Here is a 22553-nt window from a genome sequence, read left to right as displayed (position 1 = left end):
AGACAAAGAAAAAAATGATGAGGTGGAGATGTCCTAGTATGAAAGGCAAAAGCCATGGGACAAGCTGATAGCAGCCTCGTGAATGGATGGAAATGATGAGGAGGTTGGAGTGACCTGAGTAGGATAAGAGTAGGATGAAGAGGAGAGTGAGTAGCTTGTAGCAGAAAATACAGAGAAAGCATAATGCTACCTTAGAAATAACTAATTGCAGGAGCCGCTACCCATGATGTTACAAAGGTGATAGTACATCGTGCATAACTGTTTTAAAACAAAATGGTCTAAATGATAGAGACATTGAGATCTTTGATTTCTACTTAAGTGCCTCAAAACCACATCAAACTTCATTTGCAAAAATTGTGTGGTGATAATTTGGATGTGTAAAGAGGTTCAGGTTAAAATTGGAAAGAATGAGGTAGATGGTAGAAAGAAGGTGTCCTAAGGGATCTAAAATGGCCTCTTTGGGCTTTTTCTTGTCTCTTTCGTCTATAATGACATATATTTCTTAGCATTCTTAGGAGGCTGGTTTACTCTGTCTCCTTATTTCATTTACTACCTGTATATAGGTGACTCCCATATATAACATTCTAATAATGCTTTCTTGTCTTATTTCTAGTTGTCATTTATTGAACATCTCTAAGGAGCTATCTTGCCAATTCCAAAAACAAAATATAGGTAAAACTTAAACATTGCTACTTCTTCATTTTGTTTTGTTTTGAAATCTTGATAATTATAACCTCAGGGCTTGAGACCTTCATCATCTTCCATTGATGATATTTAGGACCCAACCAGGCTTCTTATTTGACTTGCGTCTCTGCTCTCAAACTTGTGCTTGTTCAATTCTGCAGTAGTAATTTTTGTCAGACTGTCTTCTGTTAACATTTCGCTTGTACTGTCAAAGACTTGACCCTCAAGTACTTACCTGTTTTTTGAGATTCTCCATAGTGTTTTGCTGTAATCCCAGCAACTGACATAAACCATTAAGAGAGACCAGCACTATATGCCTCAAACCCTTTGTTTGCATTGTATTCCTCAAATGGTTAACTCTTCAGCCTCCAAGAAAAGAACTCTTTCAGACCCTCCCTGTTTAGACCTGGGTTTTTGGTGCTTACTCCATGTTTTGGAAAGACACTGTATTTAGTGTCAGTAAGAAAAATTTGACAGGGCGCAAAATACATAGTATTAGTGTTCCATCCTAGTGTGGCTTTACTTGAGAATTATTTCCAGAATCTAGCCCCAAATCATTCATTACTTTTTTTCCTTTCTTCCTTCTACATTTATAATGGTTATATCCTCTTATAATGGTTATGTACCCCTTTATCATTATGTAATGTCCTTCTTTGTCCCGTTACTTTCTTTGTTTTGAAATCAATTTTGTCTGATACCAGTATTGCTACTCCTTTTTTCTGCCTATGATTTATATGGAATATCTTTTTCTATCCCTTCACTTTTAGTCTTTGAGTCTGAAATGAATCACTTGCAGGCAGAGCATAGATGGGTCTTGTTTCCTTATCCATTCTGCCACTCTGTGTCTTTTGGTTGGTGCATTCAATCAATTTACATTTAAGGTGATTATTGATAGGTAAGTACTTACTGCCATTTTATTGTTTTTTGCTGTTTTTATGTCTCCTCTCTGTTCCTTTCTTCCTTTCATATATTCTTCTTTTGTTACTAATGGATTTCTTTAGTGTTGTAATTGGATTTCTCTCTCTTTAAAATTTACTTATTTTCATGTTTGTGTGTTTATTGTAGGCTTTAGTTTTGTGGTTATCAAAAGTTCAAGGATACTTTTTTTACTATATAAAGTCTATCTTAAATTGCTGATCACTCTATATCACTTCTACATTTAGTCAGTCACCAAATTTAATAATGAGAGATCTATGGAGACCAAGAGCTGTGAAAGCCTGAGAGGGTCCTGGGATGTTATTTTGTCCCACTCACAGCTTTGCTGCAACCTGCCTGATTTGGTCTAGAATTGTTTCTAGGACCTGCCTCAGACGTAGCTGGGCCTGGGCAAGTGGGGGAGTATAGTCCAAATATTTGAGTGGATTGTGTAGGTTAGACTAATGGTGGATATCTTAAGGAAGGTATTAGGAATGACTGTAGTAGAAATGGAGGGAGTATGTTTTAAGTGATATTTATATAAATTTGACACAGATAAGTAGTTTCACAGGATAAAGATTTGATGCCTGAAAATTTTAGTTGTGGAGTTTTCCTTGTAAAACTTGGGAAGACCCAATATCCAAGGGATTAGAATGAAATACACACTTAATGTTTGCAGGGTCCTGTGTATGTGTGCTTGTCAACACATACGCAGCTAGGTGTGTAGATACAATGGTGGAGATAATGTGTTGATTTGATTAGGTTCTATAAGTAGAGTCTTGAGGGAAATGAGCCTGGTAGTCTTTGAGTTGAGTGATTTAAATGAATTGGTAGAGAATTTGGAAAGATCATCAGGTTATTGGGGGGTATGCTTAGAAAACAGATTTTTCAGTGACTGGTGATTCTGTGGAATGAGATTCACAAAATTGAGGGTAGTTTGGGGCAAATTTGTGTGTTAAGTTGGAGGACATTAGCTTTGAGGGAAGGAGGGAGCAGACAAAAAATGCACTGCTTGAGAAAGTTATGAATTGGTTTGGTGGGAGCTGATAAAGATTATGAAAGTTGATTGCGGAGAGGTTTTGATTAGGCAAGTGGGAGGTGTAATGGGAGGGATTTATGAGGAAGCTGGTTACTATTAGAAGAGTAAATTTCAAGAGAGAAAAATAGCAAGGATGAGGAAAGATTACTTTGGGAAAATGCAGCTCAAGTGAAAAAAAGGAAGGCAAGGAAAAACTAAAATGAGTAAGGTATGGAAGAGAAGTTAAGAGTAAGAGGAAGGATTAAAGAGAGGTCCTTAAAGAGATTTCGTACTGTATGAGTGTTGTGTTGGAAATACCATTGACTATTAAAGGGGCCTACGCACCCTATGGATTGTAGGGGTGGGGAATTTTATGAGGATAAGGAGGCGTAATAGTTAAACCCGGAAAGCAGGGAGCCCAGGCCGGATCCGACAGCCGCACGGGCGGGATCTGCCGGCGTTCGGCTGGGCAGCGTGTGGATCGGCGGCGCGGAGCTGCGTTGCGGGCGGCGCGGCCGCGCGGAGCGGGCCGGGAGGGCCGTGGGGACCTGCGCGCACGGGCCGGCGGAGGCGCCCCCGTCAGTGAGCAGGCCCGGGCCGGGAGGAGGAGCTCCCGGGAGCGCCCAGCCGACCTCCGCACGCGGCTCGCACGGCTTCCTTTTGTTGTGTGCGTACGTGTGTGTGAGTGTGGGCGCGCGTGCGTGAGTGTGCCCGTGTGCAGGGAGGCGGCGGAACAGCGCGGGGCGGCCAGGGCTTTTCCTGCCCGGGCCGCTGCGCCCGGGCCTCGGCGGGCGGTGGGGCCTCCTAGACGCCCGTCTTCCGGGTCGGGGCCCGCGACGCGGTCAGGGCCCCTTCCCCCAGCGGCATGGCAAACTTTGTGAGTGGCTTCTCGGCGGCTAACAAGTGTCTGCCTGACAGTGGGGACGCCCAGCATTGACAGCTCCTCCCTTCCCTCCTAACCCCGTTTTTTTTTCTTTTAAATCTTCTATTGGACTGCATTGTGTTTACAGTTTTGTGGGTGTGCGAAAACGTCAGACGGGTAACTTGGTCCACTAGACATATTTTACTTGGTATCAAGAGTAAAAAATGTATGCTTGTATCCGTGTATTATTAGTTGCGCTAGTAAAACCTGCGTGTTTAGTGGTAAGGACAGCCTAAGGCCTTTCCAGAACTGGGCTATGGGGCAAACTTTTGCTCTCCAGACTTTGCGAAGCACTTTTTACAGTGCCAGGAAAGAACTTGTCCAGTAGACTAAAAGCTAGATAGAATTAGGAAATGCAAAAGTTAAAACCCTACCCAAGAGCTTGAATTAAAAACAGCTTTTTTTGGTTTTTTATAATTATGATTTGTGTGGTTTGCATATAGAGTTGTGCAAAATTGAGCATGGTGTGATTAGAAAAGGAGTGTTTCCTATGAATTTTATAGAGGACAGTGGCAAAAGCACTAGGCAGTTTTGAAATTTCAAGTATGTTAAATGTTGCTATAAATAAAATCCTATTCAATTTTTTAGATTTAAAAAATCTAAAAATACGTTTGCAGTTGTCCTTTGGGTGCAGGAGGAAGTCCTGGGTTTCTCGATGTTTGTTTCTGGTCAGATTTTCTGTATTGTCAGCGTAATATGGGAGTAGAATCTTAACCTGAGGGAATAATTTGTTTAAGATTACCAGTCTGTTTTGCAGCTGGGAATAGACTCTGGGTCTCTTATTCCCAGTCTGGTGACCTATCCAAGAATAGACTAAGGAAACTGGGTATTTGTCTGTTTGGTGGAAAATACAGTTGAGTTGATTCTATAGTGAGTATTAAAGAGCCAAAAAGTTAATGTGTGAATGTTTAATTTTCTGTTGTAACATTTAAATGTGGTTTCTCCACACTGAATGTCTTTGAATTTTCTTTAAATATATAAAGGACTTGATATTCCTCAGTGTTAACTTTTCATGACATTTGTAGCACATTGACACTGATTAAAGCCGATGGATGCTATTGTATTTGTGAGTGGACGTGTTTTTCATGTGGGTATTCTCAGTGGTTAGAGAACAGAAGGTAATTTGAGATTAGACTCCACAAATGCTAGGGAGAAGAATTATGTTAACTTCATTAATCTCTGATGAAAACCTTTGACTATTGAGGATGCTTACACAGGTACAGATGAATACCTATGGATTTTCTCTGTAGCTTTATATACTCTTATTTTCACTCTTACTACATTAGTTAGGCACAATATTTGGTTAACATGTTTTTCAGTGGGCCTCATACAAGAGTATCTTTTTTTTTTTTATTTATTCTACATGAGTTGGGATTGAACCTTTTTGTTTTGTTCATTTTAACCTTTCCTCCTATATCACAAAAACAATCTTTTTTCTTTCTCCTCCTCATCTTCAAAGAACCCTGGAAATTTTTAACCTAATACAGTGATTGTCCACCAGAGGTTATTTTGGCAATATCTGGAGATACTCTGGTTATCATGTTGGGGAATTCTGGTGTCTAGTGGGTAGATGCCAGACATCCTATAATGGCACAACAAAAAATTATCCTGTGCAAAGTGTCAGTGGTGTTACTGTTGAGAAACCCTGAATATTGAGAATAATATTCTCCCAGTTAATGTAAACCTAAAAAAGTTATTTATAATGTAATTGACATCTCTGTATCACATTTGTTGTAAATCTTTCTCCAAAGTTGTCATTAGAATGATCATGGGTCCAAGGTTATGAAGTATCAGTAGGATTTTGGAGCTGGAGGATTAACAAGTGTTAAATCTTTTAGTGTATATGTAAGAAAATGGAGTTTCAGAGAGATTGAAATAATGAAGCGCTTAGGTCTATTATTTCTATTATAATTTAATTTTACTTTGATTAAAATTTAAATCAAAGAAACAGTATTGTACCATTTTTACTTGAAATAAAATATATTTGGTAATCAAATTTAAAAAACTGCATCATGAGAATCTCAGTGTTCAGTGAATTGTAACTTTTTCACATTCACATGTTTTTTGAATTCTTCAACGTGGTTTGTAACCATTGTAAACTTTTTAACATCTGTTTTTTAAAGAAGTTTGTAAATTGAAAAAGACCACATACAATTTTAAGACAATTTAAAGTTAATTATGATACCTTAGGCGACATTACAAATGCAAGCCCAGCTGGAATTGTTAAAATATTTTAGGGTGTCTTGAACTTAGACATCTGTTCTGCTGTGTGGGGATCACTCTGATGGTGAGTTGTGCTGTTTGTAAATCTATTCTAGAAAGATCTTTTTTAATTTTAGGAAAAAATAGTAGAACTTTAAGGTGAAATGTAACTGAATAATGTATAAATATTTACATGAAATATTTTCAAATTATCATGAATTCAATTCAGTGTATTGTCAGGAAGAAGTATCAGTGGAGCTCCTTTTATGTTTAAAAATATTTTTCTATAGTGCTACTTCTAAAAATGAGTTAAACAATGAGGACAAAGGATATGAGCAGAGATTTCTTTAACAATTATTTAACATTATAGAAAAAGCATAAAAATGTATATTAACAAAAATCAACTAGAGCTCTTAATATTTGATATGTAGATTTATTATTTTTTGTTAACCTTTTGTTATGGACAAGTTTAAATAGATTTTTAAAAAGTGGAATAGTATTATGAACCTCCATATACTGTTGACATAGCTTCAACAGTTAGCAGTTAATGGCCAGTTTTGCTTCATATATACCTTTATCACCTTACTCTCCTCTCGTATTTTTTTTTTTAAAGCTTTGTTTTGAAATACTTACAGATTCACAGGAAGTTGCTAAATGAGTAGAATCCTGTGTATCCTTCAACCCCCCAGTGATGACATAAAGCTCTAGTAAGACAGCAAAACCAGGAAATTGACTTAAGTACATTACTGCTACGTAAGCTGTCAAACTTGACGTAGTTTTTACCATTTTTTAAAATCTGAAGTCATTTGTGTATGTATTGTTCTATATGCAGTTTTCTCCTTAAGTTCATTTAACTACCACCACAGCGAAGATAACAGAACTATTCTGTTACAGCAAATCTTGCCTACCCCTTTATGTTTGCATCCCACCCCAAAGTCCTCCCCGTCCTCTGGCAGCCTAGTCTCCATCTCTGTAGTTTTGTCATTTCAAGAATGGTATATAATGGTATGTCAGTACACACTTTGTTTGATCATTCTCCTGTTGAAGTACTTCTGGTATATTCCCAGCATTTTGCTATTAAGAATAAAACAGTTATGAATATTTGTGTACAGGGTTGTATGTACATTTCATTGAGATATATGCCCAAGAATGAGCTTCCTGGGTTGTGTGGCAAGGGCATATTTATTTTTATAAGAAACCTCCCCACTCTTCCAGAGCGGCTGTACCACTTTACATTCCCATCAGCAATTTATGAGAGATACTTTATTTTTTCTGCATCTTGTCAGCATTTGTTATTATAGCTATTTTTAATTTTATCTGTTCGAATAGGTATATAGTGACACTTTAATTTGCATTTCCTTAATGGCCAGTGATACGGAGCATCTTTGTATATACTTACTTGCTTTCTGTTCAAGTCTTTTGCTCATTTTCTAATAGGAATGTTTGTTTTTTTTACTGTTAACTTTGAGAGTTCTTTATTTTAGATATAAGACTTTTGTCAAATACATGTTCGCAAACATTTTCTCTCAGTCTGCGGCTTATGTTTTCATCTTTTTCGTAAGGTCTTTCACAGGGCAAATGTTTTTAATTTTGATGAAGTCTGGTTTATTTTTCATGAAAAGCATGCTTTTGGTGCCAAGTCCAATGACCCTTTTTTTAGCTTGTGCAGCATCTTTTTTCTGTGTTTCTTTTTCAAAGTTCTGTAGTTTTGTGTTTAAATTCATGATCAATTTTGAATTAATTTTAGTATTTGGTCAAGACTCTTTCGCCTATGGATGACCAATTGTTCCAGCACTATTTGTTGAAAAGACTATCCCTGCTCTGTTCAGTTGTTTTTTCTCCTTTGTCAAAAATCAGTTGGACTATTTGCATTGGTCTGTTTTGGGGTTCTCTGTTTTGTTCCTTTTATCTGTGTGTCTATCCCTCTGTGAGTACCACACTTTCTTGATTATTATAACTGTAGAGTAAGTCTTAATATTGGATAGAGTATTCCTCCCACTTTGTCAAGGTTTTTTTTTCTTTTTAGCTATTATAGTTCCTTTGATTTTCATGTAAATTTTAGAATAATCTTGTTTTTTGTCTACAAAGAATCTTGCTAAAATTTTGATAGGAATTGAATAAACCTGTAATTCAATTTTGGGAGAATTTCTTCATATAGATTTTCAGCCTGTGATCACAGGATATCTTTCCATTTCTTCTTTAGATCTAGATTTCCATTTAGATCTTCTGTATTATTTTGAAGCAAATTCTAGTATATAGTTTTTCTTATTGGAATATAATTTATGTACCATACAACTTACCCATTGAAAATATACAATTCCATTGTTTTATTGTATTGACAGAGTTGGGCAGCTATCAGCATAATCAGTTTTAGGACGTTTCATCATCCTAAATTGAAATTGTTTCCATTAATAGTCACTCCTCATTCTTCCTTTGTCCTAGGTACTGGCAACCACTAATTTACATTCTATCTCTTTGGATTTGAATATCCTGGACATTTCATATAAATGTCATCCTACACCAGGTGGTCTTTTATGCCTGGCTTCTTTGACGTAGTATAATGTTACATGGTGTAGCACATGTCCTTTTTATTGCTGAACAATATTATATGGATGAATACCCCATTTTGTCTATCAGTTGACTGACATTTGGATTGTTTCTACTTTTTGGCTATTACTGAATATTGCTATGAATGTTCATGTGCAAGTTTTTATGTGAACATTTACTTTCAGTTCTCTTGGGCATATACCTAGGAGTAGAATTGCTGAGTCATATCCAAGAAATCATTGGCCAAGACCAGTGTCATGAACCTTTCCCCCTTAGGTTTTCTTTTGGGAGTTTGAACAGTTTTAGGGCTCATGTTCAAGTATGAGTTGATTTTTGTTTGTGTATAAGGTAAGGTTCCAGTTTCATTTTTCTGCAGGTTTCCCACCACCATTTGTTGAACAGCCTATCCTTGCTCCATTTTGTATTTTTGGTGCCATTGTTGAAGATCATGTGTTGTATATATGCCTCTATTCTTTTCCATTGGTCTGTACATCTGTTTTTATGCTAGTGCTGTACTGTTTTAATTATTGTAGCTTTATAATATGTTTTGAAATTAGGAAATTAGTTTTGTTCTTTGAGATTGTTTTGGCTGTTTCATATGTGATTCCATATGAATTTTATGATTTTTTTTGGAATTTCTTAAAAAGAAATATCATTGAGATTCTCATAGAGATTGCATTGGATATGTAGATTGCCTTGGATAATATGGACATAATAATCCACAAACATGGGATATCTTTCCACTTTTTGTCTTAATTTTTTCCATCAGTGCTTTAGTTTTCAGTATACAATTCTTTTGCCTCCTTTAAGCTAGTGTAACAGTTTTGAATTTTGATGCAGTCAGATTTATCTATTTTTTCTTTTCTTGTACTTCGGAGTCATATCTAAGAAGACTTTGCTTTATCCAGAATCACAAAGATTGACTTCTATATTTTAAGGGTTTTATAGCTTTGGCTCTTACATATTGGCCTGTGATCCACTTGAGAGTTAGTTTTGTAATTTGTATGCTATGAGGAAGGGGGTCCAACTTCATTCTTCTGCGTGTGGATACCTGATGGTTCCATCACTATTTGTTGAAAAGACTATTCTTTCTCCACTGCATCGCCTTGGCATCCTGTCAAAAAATCAGTTGACCATAAATGTAGATATTTATTTTTGGACTCTGAATTCTATTCCTTGAACTGTCTATGCCAGTACCACAGTGTCTTGATTACTGCAACTTTGCAGTAAATTTTGAAATCAGAAAGTATGCATTCTCCAACTTAGTTCTTCTCTCTCAAGGTTGTCTTGGGTCCTTTGCAATTCCTTATGAGTTTTAAGATCAGTTTGTAAAACTGTATTTCTGTAAAAATAATTTGAAATTTTGGTATGGGTTGTGTTGATTTGTACATCAATTTGGTGAAATATTTTCACCTTAATTATAAGTTTTCCAATACATGAATGCCAGATGTCATTCTCTTTGTTTAGATCTTTGTTAATTTCTTTCAGTGATATTTTTTGCTAAGGACTTTATTCTTTTTGATGCTATTGTAAGTGTCATTACTTTCTTAATTTCATTTTTGCATTGTTCATTGCTAGTTTATAGAAATGCAATAGGTTTTTGTGTATTCTTGTACTGTGCAACCTTTCTGAACTTATTCTTAAAACTTTTTAGTGGCTTCTTTATAGAGTTTTCTGTATATAAGATCATGACATTTGCACATAGGGGTAGTTTTACCTCTTCCTTTCCACTGTGAATGTTTTTTATTTTGTTTTCATGTCTACTTCTCTTGTTAGAACACCTAGTACAGTACTGAATAGAAGTAGCAAGAGTAGACATCTGTGTCTTATTTCTGAAATATTGGGGGAAAGCATTCAGTATTTCACCATTAGGTAAAATGTTAGCTTTGGATTTTTGGTAGATGGTTTTTGTCAGGTTGAGGAAATAACCTTGTATTTCTAATTTGTTGATGTTTTAATTGAGTAAGGGTGTTGATTTCACCAAATGTTTTTCTATGTACTGAAACGATCTACAAGAAAACAAAGGTTTTTGTCCTTTATTGTATTGATAAGGTGTATTATATTAATTGATTTTCAGATGTTAAACCAATTCTGCATTCCTGAGATAAATCACACTTGGTCATAGTGCATAATAATTTTTATATGTTACTTTTGGTTTGCTAGTGTTTTGTTAAGGATTTTTGTGTCTGTATCCATAATAGAGAGAATGGCTTGCCATTTTCTTTTCTTATGATGTCTTTATCTTGTTTTGGTTATCAGTAATACTGGCCTCATAAAATGAATTGAGAAATGTTCCCTTGTCTGTTTTTGTGAGAAGTTTGAGAGCATTTGGTATCAATTCTTTATTAAATTTTAGGTAGAATTCCCCATTGAAGCTAGGTAAGCCTGGAGGTTTCTTTTGGAGCTTTTAAGTTAAAATTTAATTTTTCTTTAATGGTTATAGAACTGTTTAGGTTGTTAATTTCATCTTGGTTTAGCTTAATAGTGTGATTTTGAGAAATTGGTCCATTTCTTCTAAGTGTTAAATTTAAGAATATAAAGTTATTTTGTAGTGTTTCCTTATCTTTTTAATTGCTGCAAGATCTGTAGTGATATCCTGATAGTGGTATTTGTATTTTCTCTTTTTATTTTTGTTAGTCATATTAGAGGCTTAAAAGATTTTACTTCACTGATGTTTCTCTTTTCCTGTTTTCAGTTTCATTGATTTCTGCTCTTGTTTCTTTCCTAATGCTTGTTTTGGGTTTACATTGTGGCCTTTTAAAAAATTTCTTGTGGGTAATTAGGTTATTGATTGGAGATCTTTCTTCATTTCTAATGTAAGCATTTAGTGCTATGAATTTCCTTCCAACTACTGCTATAGCTGCATCCCATGTATTTTTATTTTCATTCATTTTTATGTATTTCATATTCGTCTTTGAGGTTTCCTCTTGGACCCATGAACTTTTTGGAAGTGTATTGTTTTATTTCCCTGTTTAGAGATTTTCCTGTTGTATTTCTCTTACTGATTTCTTGTTTGAGTCCATATGGTCAGAGAATGCACTCATTATTATCTTAATTCTTTTAAATTTGTTGAGGCTTGTTTTATGGCCCAGGATATGGTATGTCTTGGCAAGTGTTCCACAGGTGCTTGAAAAGAAGTGTGTATTCTGTTGTTGGAGTATTCTATATATAACAGATTCTGGTTGATTGTATTATTAATATAGCTACTCAACTTTATACACACACACACACTTTTATGGCTTCTCCTTCATTCTTTTACTTTCAATGTATGTTACTGAATTTCTTGTTAGAAATATGTATAATTGGGCCATTAAAAAAATCTATGCCAGTCTGTCTTTTGATTGGTTCAATTAGACTATCTGCATTTAAGTTAACTATTGATATATTAGCGCTGAAGTCCATTTTATTATTTGTTTTCTGTTTATTTCCTCTGGCTTTTGTGTCTTGTTTTTCTTGCCTTCCTGCAGATTACTAGTACTTTCTTTTTTAGGATCCCATCTTTTATAATTTGTAGAAGACCTGTTTATGATGTTTTAAGTCTGTCTTGGTATAGTTTTTGTAATGGTTGTTGTAGTTATTGCAGTATGTATATGTGACTTAATAGTCTACTGGTATCAACTTTGAAGTGTGGAAGCTTACATTTTGCCTTTTATCTTCTCGTGTTTTAAATATAATTGTACCTGAGTATCAAATGGTATTATAGTATTTTTTTGTTTTAGTTACAAGTATGATTTATAAAAATAATGATGGAAAAGAATCTGTTGTGTATACCTAAATTCTTTTATTCCTGTTTTTTAGAAAAGTTCCTTTAGCCAGTCTTTATGGGTGAAGTGATACATTCTTAGAATTTTTCTTCTTTTGAGAATGTTTTAAAAAAATGTCACCTTTGTTCCTTGCTGTTGTCTGAATGTATTCCTTTATAATTCATACACTGAAATCCTAACACCCAATATGATGGTATTAGGAGTAGGGGCCTTTGGGACTTTGTAAGGTCATGAAGGGGTAGCCTCTTGAATGGGATTAGTGCTTATACAGATGAGGCCTAAGAGAGCCCACTTGCCTCTTTTATGCCATTTGAGGTTACAGAGAAGTCTGTGACCTGGAGGAGGGCCCTCGCCTGGCCATACTGACATCCTGATCTTGGACCTAACAGTCTCTAGTGTTGTGAGAAGTAAATTTTTGTAGTTTATAAGCAACCTGTTCTATAGTATTTTGTTATACCAACGTGAATAAGACATCCTTTTTGGGGGTTGGGTGGATACCAAGTTTCCTTATTTGAAGAAATGGCACAAATAAAATGACTGAAGTAGATGTTTTGGTACAAATTATAGAAAAGGTAAAGGCAACCCCAACATGCATGCATTGCCTTGGTGACAAGTCAAGTCAACCTTGTGGCTCCAGGAGGTCAGCGTAAGTCTTAGCTCTTTTACCTCTGTCTCCCAGGGTGTGCCTGTCAAAGAGATACTGTGCCATGCCAGATTTGTGGGCCTCCATCTTCTACAAGTTGGTTAAAAGGTCACCCATTTCTTTGATTTCAATTCTCATTCAGGTTAATAAGACATTCTTGAAGAGTAGTTTCACTGAGTATAGAATTCCTTGTAGGCAGTTCTGTTTTTTCCTAGTATTCAAAAAAATACTGTGCCACTTTTTTGGTCTCTGTGGTTCAGATGATAAATCTAATGTCATTTGAATTGTTCCATTGTAGGTAATACATTGTTTCTCTTTGATTGCCTTCAGAGTTGTCTTGAGTTTTTGAACATTTAATTATGTGTCTTGGTGTAAATTTCATTAGGTTTATCCTATTTTGGTTTTGCTCAGTTTATTGGATCTGTAAGTTTGTATTTGTATTTGTATTAAACATTTAAAATACAAGTAACCTATTAAGCCTAGTTTTTGGGAGGCCATTGAAGAGGGTGTCAGGGAATAGACACATGCTTTGTTACTAGGCATGCATCATCTAAACAGTTTTGTTATGTAGTTAATGAAAATGTGGTTATAGATTCTGGGTATTTTTCAAAGTTTCACATTTGAAAAGTTTTCAGCCGTCATTTCTTCAAATATTGTTTAAGCCCCTCTTTCACCTTTCTTTCTGGGACTCCAGTGATATGAACGTCTGTTTTCTCTCTGTTGTTAAGATTGGGTAACTTCGATTTTTTTGTTGTCAAGTTCAATGATTTTCTTTCCTGTTTTTTCCCTTTGTGTTTGTATGAGTCTATCTAGTGACTTAGAAAAATTTCTGTTACTGTATTTTTTTAGCTCTATAGTTTCCTTGTGCTTTTTAAAAAAAATAATTGCTGAATCTTTGCTGAGACTTCCTATTTTTCTGTTTGTTTCAGGAAAATTTATAATTTACTGCTGAAACATTTTTATTATGGTTGTTTTAAAATTCTTGTCAAATAATTCCAACATCTGATTCATCTCTGTGCTGGCCTTAGTTGAATATCTTTTCTTACTCAGGTTGTGGTTTTCTTTGATCATTTCTATTTTATCTATTATGTTAGTTTTTATTTTAGTAGGCAGCCATCCTGTTTAGGTTTAGTATACAGGTTTTGGCCCACTTTTTTTGGCTGTGGTTCCAGTGTCAGTTTAATTTTCAGAGCCTTTGTGGTTAGCTTGAATTATCTGATGCTGCTGGACTCCCACTGTCCTTAATAGTGCTGCCTGAGGGAGCAAAAGGATTCCCTATGCTGTATCTCTAAATGGAAGAGGACTGTGGTGTGGTCCTTCCCTGGAGTCTTCCCCTGCCCTCATTCTTTCCTGTCTTTGCATCTCTGGGTGAGGGAGGAGTCTTGGCCCAAACTGAGCTTCTTGCTCCACCTGGGTCCCTTGGTTTTGCCCATTTGTCTTTGTATCATCAGGCAGAAAACAGGAATCTCAGGCAAGGGGCAGAAGGAAGAGTTGCTTTCTCTAGTCTTTGTTGTCTGGGTTTCCAGTTGCTCTCCCCCTGGTATTGCAGAGGGTCACCCATTTAATTTAGGGGATAAATGTTATAATCTGGTCTTCCTTCTTGTTGCTAAACTGGTGGCTGGGAAATGCCAGTCTGGGTTGCTTTCTTTGGGTGTGGAGACCTAACCATCCTGCGGCCTTCTGTTTCTTCAGTCTGGTCTCAAACTGGTTCATGACTTTCTTGCCACTTTTCAGAATTTTCCTTTGGTTGTCTCTCTTGTTCATGGCTTATAGTTGTGCTTAGGAGAAATAGGGAAAAACTGATCTGTGCCATCTTTTATAGACTGGAAATTGAGGTCCCTTAATTTTTGTGAATCTGTGTGGGTCTATCCAGTGGGTTATTTTAGCTTTGAAAAATAGTGGTATTTGGATATGTCTTTTATGAAGTTTTAAGCACTGTATAAATGTTTGCTTCAATTATCAATCACAACATTGGATACCTAAGGTTTTGGGAGGCTATTCAAGAGGGTGCCAGGGAATAGTTGCATGCTTTTTTACTAGGCATCCATCATATAAACAGAATTTTGTTATGTAGTTAATGAAAATGAGGTTATAGATTCTGGGTATTTTCTTCAAAGATGTGTTTGCTTAATAAGTTACTTGTATTTAAAATGTTTAATAATTCCAGTAATAACATTTTAATATTAATAAACATTTTTCAGAACAATACTGAAGAGCTTAGATTATGCAGACAGTTTAATAATGTGTTTCTAATTCATAGATTGAAAAGGAGGTAAGATAAAATGTCCTGCTTTTATTTTCCCTAGTTTTCTAATTGAGAGTAAATTGGCCCCAAGTAAGAAATGTCCATTCTACATTAGTAGAGGCTACTGTTCTAAATGATGTTAACTCACTAAACTGACTTCTGTTTAAACAAAAACAGTACCACTAACATTTCATGAGTTGTTCAAGCTTAATACAGTTACTACAGTTATGGAGAAATCACTGAGCTCTTCTGCAACCAGTTCTTGAGTTACTCTCTGATCCACTCTGGATCTCAGCTTCCTAATCAAATCAACCATTACTATGTGTGGGTAATATCAGCTTCCTAATCAAATCAACCATTACTGTGTGTGGGTAAGCACACCTCTACATTGTGGCTAGTGCCTAGTGTAATACTGGGCATGTGTTCTAGACCCAGGAGATAAGAATGACTCTGGTGTTGAATAGGTGAAAATTGTCAGGATGAACTGGCTTTTTATGGACCATTAACAAGTTTTTAATTGAAAGTATTTAATTACATTTCACATTAGAAATTCCAGTTCCCTTTTATTGTCTTTGACTTTTATAATAATATAGTGTCAATTCTTTGTTCAAAGAATTGACACTATAAAAATAAAATTAAACTTTAATTTGTGACTGGGCATTTGTATAATCTTTGCTAAGCTTCTTTTAGTTATTACAGTGGAATAATTATGGAGTTAATAAAAATCAGGTGAATTTAATTTTCTGTTTATTTGTGTGGTAACTTATTATAAATACTGTTTCAATTTCAAATTTTATGTTCATTGATGTTACACTTATTTCAAAGGTGTTTATTTATTTTTTGACTCCCAGAACATTTTTGAGTAACATTAAGTGTATATTAACTTTGGGAATGACTTCTGTGGAGCTGTGTTAAAACAGACATTTATTAAGTAGAGAATCTTGTTGAAGTCTTTGTCTTGACACTTAGAGGTTGTATAACCATGGGTGCTTAAATCCTTATACTTCAGTTTCATCATCTATAGAACAAATGGTAATGCCTGCCCAGGTCTGGAGTCAGTGAAATGTGAAATGTGAAGTCACTTTGTAAGCCATAGTATGCTATCAGAGTGTGTTTATATCATCTTGGAGATGCCTGAGTGGTCTTGATCATCATAGTGCAAAATCTTTTATGATTATTTACAAAATTAATGTGTACTCAGTAAAATTCATGTACAAATAAAGCAGCTTCTTCTTGAGTTTAATGGCTTACTAATCTTAAAAACTAGTTTTTTTAGTAAACTTGGGGAAGGATTACATTGTTGCTTGGTAGTTTGTCATCCATACTGTGATAGGGTTAGTTTTTGGGAGGTGTGTGCCCATAACAGGTGATGTGATTTAAATATTAGTTCTATCTCTTTAGTGGTTTAGGGTTCAAGTAGTTTATAAAAATGCTTACAGTTGTGCTTTCTAACATGGGTAGACAGAAGTTTCTTGTTTGTTCACTAGTAAGGTGATTTGAAAAGGTCAAGGGCAGGTGAAAATTTTCAGTTGGTGGCTTTGTTTTACTCATTTTTTTGTCAGCTATGTTTTAAGAATTTGATTACCCCTTTGTAGCATTTTCTTTGTTAGCTAAGTGAATTAGCTACATTAATTGCAAAATTTATAAGATTTTGGCTTGACTATTTTGTTTATTGAAATGTAGTTTATATACAATATTGTGTTGGTTTCAGATAAACAAGTTAGTGGTTCATCAATTATATATACATTACTAAATGCTTACCATGAGAGTGTAGTTAATAGTCACCATAAAAAGATACCATGGTGGGATTATGAGCTGCATTTCCTATGCTATACTTCCATCCCTGTGACTAAATTATTTTATAATTTGAGGTTTGTACTTCTTTATACCCTTTACCTATTTTTATCTGTCCCTCTTCCCCACCTTCCATGGTAAGCAACCATCTGTTCTCTATGTTTATGAGTCTGTTTTCATTTTGTTTGTTCATTTGTTTTGTTTCTCTGATTCCACATAGAAGTGAAACCATGTAGTGTTCATTTTCTCTGATTTATTTAACTTAGCATAATACTCTCTAGGTCCATTCATGTTGCACATGGCAAGAATTCTTTTTTATGGCTGAATAATACTCCATTGTATATATGTACATCTTTTTTATCCATTCATTTATTGATGGACGCTTTGATTGCTACCATATCTTGGCTATTGTAAATGATGCTGCAATAAAACATAGGGGTACATATATCTTTTTGAATTAATGATTTCTTTTTTTTTTTTTTTTTTGGTGTGTTTATGGGGTAGATTCCCAGAAGTGGAATTGCTGGGTTGTATGGTATTTCTATTTTTTGGTTTTTGAGAAACCTCCATGCTGCTTTCCATAATGGCTGCATCAATTTGCAATCCTACAAGCAGTGTATGACAGTCTCCTTTTCACCACATCCTTGCCAGCACTTGTTCTTTCTTGTCTTGTTGATATAGCCAATTCTTACTGGTATGAGGTGATCTCATTGTGGTTTTGATTTGCATTTCCCTGATAATTAGTGATGGTGAGCATCTTTTCGTGTGTCTGCTAGTCATTTGTATGTCTTAGGAAAAATGTTTGTTCAGGTCTGCTACCTATTTTTTAATTGGATTATTTGTTTTTGTTTTTGTTTTCTTGGTATTGAGTTGTATGAGTTCTTTATATACTTTGAATATTAGTGCCTTAGCAAATATATCGTTTGCAGATGTATTCTCCCATAGAGTATGCTGCTTTTTCATTTTGCTGATGGTTTCTTTTGCTGTGCAGAAATTTTTTAGTCTGATGTAGTCCCACTTGTTTTTGCTTTTGTTTCCCTTTCCCAGGGAGACAGATCCAGAAATATTTCTAATGTTGATGTTCAAGAGTTTACTGCATATGTTATGTTTTCTTCTAGTAGTTTTATGGTGTCAGGTCATTATATTTATGTCCTTTATCTGTTATGAGTTTATTTTTGTGTGTAGTATAAGACAATGATCTAGTTTCATTCTTTTGCATGTATATGTCCAGTTTTCTCAACACCATTTATTGAAGAGACTGTCTTTTCCCTGTTTTATATTCTTGCCCCATTTGTCATATATTAATTGACCATTTAGGCATGGATTTATTTCTGGGTTCTCTATTCTGTTCCATTGGTCTATGTATCTTTTGTTGTGCAAATACCATCCTGTATTGATTACTATAGTTTTATGGTATAGTTTGAAACTGCAGAGCATTATCCTCCAGCTTTATTCTTCTCTCTCAAGATTGCTTTGGCTGTTTGGGGTCTTTTGTGGTTCTATACAAATTTTAGGATTATTTGCTCTAGTTCTGGGAAAAACTATTTTAACAGAGATTGCATTGAATCCATAGATTGGTTTGGGCAATATGACCATTTTAACTATGTTAATTCTTTCTATCCATGAGCATGGAATAGGTTTTCATTCCTATTGTATTATTTGTATATTTGTATATGTAATTCATTCCTATGGTATTATTTGTGTATGGAAATGCAACTGATTTCTGTTAAGAAATAATAAATTTCTTAATTTATCTGTCTGCTACCTATATTATTTGTATATAGAAATACAGCCAATTTCTGCTTGTTGATTTCATATCCTGCAACTTTACTGAATTCATTTATTAATACCTTTTTGGTGGAGGCTTTAGGGTCTTCCATACGTAGTACTCTCATCTGCAAATAGTGGCAGTTTTACTTCTTTTCAATTTAGGTATCATTTATTTTTCTTGTCTGCTTGCTGTGGGTAGGACTTTTATGACTATGTTGAATAAAAGTGGTGAGATAGGGCATCTTTGCCTTGTTTCTGATCTTAGATGAAAAACTGCTTTTCATTTGGCTTAGTTTTTCATGAGAGTAGAAATGGAAAATGGTTTTGAAAGACTTGGTTTGAGTAATTTCTGGGTGGTTAGTTTGAATTTGTTGGGCTCATTGCTCCTTGGGACAGATCTGGTCATGAAAAATACACTGTTAGGCCATCATTCAGACAGAATTCTAATTTCTAATAACAGATTTTCCAAGAAGTTAGTGTAAATTAAAAAAACATTTATGTTTGTGCTTTGTTGCAAGAAATAGAAATTCTGACCATATTCACAGAAATCGTTTTAAGAACAAGCTTTTTTATTTACTTTTATTAAAAAACATCATTCAGATAGTGTCATTAAACCACAAGCAAGCACCAATATGAAAGTACAACTTGACTTATTATCTTAAAGTATGATCTTGTTGAAAGATGGTAAAGAACTTTACAAGATGCTAAAGCATTTTTTGTTTCAGATTCTTATGCCATGTGTGCTATTCTTCCCTTTAGGCTTTTCTTGATTTCAGAGGGCAGATGCAGCTTTTTTTGTTGTTCTTTTTTTAATTAAGGTATTATTGATATACAGTCTTAGGAAGGTTGCACATTAAAAAACAATGTGGTTACTACATGCACCCATGTTATTGTGTCCCTCCCATACCCCATCACACACACTGCCCAACAGTATAGTAAGATGCCACAGAGTCACTATTTGCCTTCTCTGTGCTACACTGTCGTCCCCATAATCCCCCCTCACACCATGTGTGCCAAACATGGTACCCCTCAGTCCCCTTCTCCCTCCTTCCCCACCCACCCTTCCCCACCCCTCCCATTTGATAACCGCTAGTCCCTTCTTGGAGTTGTGAGTCTGCTGCTATTTTGTTCCTTCAGTTTTGCTTTGTTTTTATATTCCACAAATGAGGAGAATCATTTGGTACTTGTATTTCTCTGCTTGGCTTATTTCACTGAGCATAATACCCTCTAGCTCCCTCCATGTTGTTGTAAATGGTAGGATTTGTTTCTTTCGTATGGCTGAGTGGTATTCCATTGTGTATATGTACCACATCTTCTTTATCCATTCATCTACTGATGGACACTTAGGTTGCTTCCATATCTTGGCTATAGTAAATAGTGCTACAGTAAACATAGGGGTGCATATGTCTTTATGAATCTGAGAAATTGTATTCTTTGGGTAAATTCCTAGGAGTGGAATTCCCAGGTCAAAAGGAATTTCTGTTTTTAGTTTTTGAGGAACCTCCATATTGCTTTCCACAGTGGTTGAACTAGCTTATATTCCCACCAGCAACGTAGGAGGATTCCCCTTTCTCCGCATCCTCGCCAGCATTTGTTGTTCTTAGTCTTTTCTATGCTGGCCATCCTAACTGGTGTGAGGTAGTATATCGTTGTGGTTTTAATTTGCATTTCCCTGCTAATTAATGATATGGCCATCTGAATTTCTTCTTTGGAGAATTGTCTCTTCATATCCTCTGCCCATTTTTTATTAGGATTATTTGCTTTTTGGGTGTTGAGGCGTGTGAGTTCTTTATATATTTTGGATGTCAACCCCTTGTTGGATGTCGTTTACAAATATATTCTCCCATACTGTAGGATGCCTTTCTGTTCTGCTGATTATGTCCTTTGCCATACAGAAACTTTTTAGTTTGATGTAGTCCCATGAGTTCATTTTTGCTTTTGTTTCCCTTGCTCACGGAGATGTGTTCAGGAAGAAGTTGCTTATGCTTATATTCAGGAGATGTTCGCCTATGTTTTCCTTTAAGCGTTTTATGGTTTCATGACTTACATTCAAGTCTTTGATCCATTTTGAGTTTACATTTGTGTATGGTGTTAAACAGTAATCCAGTTTCATTCTCTTGCATGTAGCTGTCCATTTTTGCCAACACCAGCCGTTGACGAGGCTGTCATTTCCCCATTGTATGTCCATGGCTCCTTTATCGTATATTTATTGACCATATATGGTTGGGTTTATATCAGGGCTCTCTATGCTGTTCCATTGATCTATGGGTCTGTTCTTGTGCCAGTACCAAATTATCTTGATTATGGTGGCATTGTAGTAGAGCTTGAAGTTGGGGAGCATAATGCCCTCAGCTTTATTCTTCCTTCTCAGAATTGCTTTGGCTATTCGAGGTCTTTTGTGGTTCCATATGAATTTTAGAATGATTTTCTCTAGTTCATTGAAGAATGCTGTTGGTATTTTGATAGGAATTGCATCGAATCTATAGATTGCTTTAGGCAGGTTGGTCATTTTGACATTAATTCTTCCTATCCATGAGCATGGAATGTGTTTCCATTTATTAGTGTCCTCTTTAATTTCTCTTAAGAGTGTCCCATAGTTTTCAGGGTATATATAGGTCTTTCACTTCCTTGGTTAGGTTTATTCCTAGGTATTTTATTCTTTTTGATGCAATTGTGAATGGAATTGTTTTCCTGATTTCTCTCTCTGCTAGTTCATTGTTAGTTATAGGAATGCCACAGATTTCTGTGTATTAAGTTTGTATCCCACAACTTTGCTGAATTCAGATATTAGATCTAGTAATTTTGGAGTGGATTCTTTAGGGTTTTTTATGTACAATATCATGTCATCTGCAAACAGTGACAGTTTAACTTCTTTCTTGCTAATCTGGATGCCTTTTATTTCTTTGTGTTGTCTGACTGCTGTGGCTAGAACCTCCAGAACTATGTTGAATTAAAGTGGGGAGAGTAGGCATCCTTGTTTTGTTCCCGATCTTAAAGGAAAAGCTTTCAACTTCTCACTGTTAAGTATAATGTTGGCTGTGGGTTTGTCATATGTGTCCTTTATTGTGTTGAGGTACTTGCCCTCTATACCCATTTTGCTGAGAGTTTTTATCATGAATGGATGTTGAATTTTGTTGAATGCATTTTCAGCATCTATGGAGATGATCATCTGGTTTTTGTCCTTTTTGTTGATGTGATGGATAATGTTGATGAATTTTCGAATGTTTACCATCCTTGCATCCCTGGGATGAATCCCACTTGAACATGACAATGACAGGTGTTCTTTTTTATGTATTTTTGAATTCGGTTTGCTAATATTTTGTTGAGTATTTTTGCATCTATCTTCATTAGGGATATTCGTTTGTAATTTTTTTTGTGTGGTGTCTCTGCCTGGTTTTGGCATTAGAGTGATGTTGGCCTCATAGAATGAGTTTGGTAGTATTCCCTCCTCTTCTGTTTTTTGGAAACTTTAAGGAGGATGAGTATTAGGTCTTCACTAAATGTTGGATAAAATGCAGCAGTGAAACAAACCATCTAGACCAGGTGTTTTGTTCTTAAGTAGTTTTTTGATTACCAGTTCAGTTTCTTTGCTGGTAATTGGTCTATTCAGATTTTCTGTTTCTTCCTGGATCAGTGTTGGAAGGTTGTATTTTCTAGAAAGTTGTCCATTTCTTCTAGGTTTTCCAGCTTGTTAGCATACAGATCTCTAATAATTCTTTGTATTTCTATGGGGTCCATCGTGATTTTTCCTTTCTCATTTCTGATTCTGTTGATGTGTGTAGATTCTCTTTTTCTCTTAATAAGTCTGGCTAGGGGCTTATCTATTTTGTTTATTTTCTCAAAGAACCAGCTCTTGGTTTCATTGATTTTTTTTCTATTGTTTTATTCTTCTCAATTTTATTTATTTCTTCTCTGGTCTTTATTATGTCCCTCCTTCTGCTGACTTTGGGCGTCATTTGTTCTTCTTTTTCCAGTTTCAATAATTGTGACTTTAGACTATTCATTTGGGATTGTTCTTCCTTCTTTAAATAGGCTTGGATTGCAATATA

At 35.4% G+C, this 22553-nt stretch overlaps 1 protein-coding gene across 10 annotated transcripts in view; it reads left to right on the top strand.

Annotated features, from left to right (window-relative positions):
• Positions 1-22553, top strand: part of ZNF148 (zinc finger protein 148) — a 137927-nt gene that overhangs the window by 10900 nt on the left and 104474 nt on the right. For 2 of the 10 annotated variants that reach the window (XM_057503535.1, XM_057503525.1), the window contains exon 1: positions 3315-3494. The exons of 6 other annotated variants lie outside the window; for them this stretch is intronic. The gene's annotated coding sequence lies outside the window, so the exon portion shown is untranslated. Of the gene's footprint in view, positions 1-613; positions 673-2462; positions 3285-3314; positions 3495-22553 lie in introns of those variants that run through there. 2 more of the 10 variants (XM_057503530.1, XM_057503528.1) reach the window with 2 other exon arrangements.

Source organism: Manis pentadactyla, chromosome 1 (genome assembly GCF_030020395.1).
Source record: "Manis pentadactyla isolate mManPen7 chromosome 1, mManPen7.hap1, whole genome shotgun sequence".
Taxonomy (NCBI): domain Eukaryota; kingdom Metazoa; phylum Chordata; class Mammalia; order Pholidota; family Manidae; genus Manis; species Manis pentadactyla.
The sequence above is the reverse complement of the archived record's forward strand: the minus strand, read 5'-3'. Positions and strand labels throughout refer to the sequence as shown.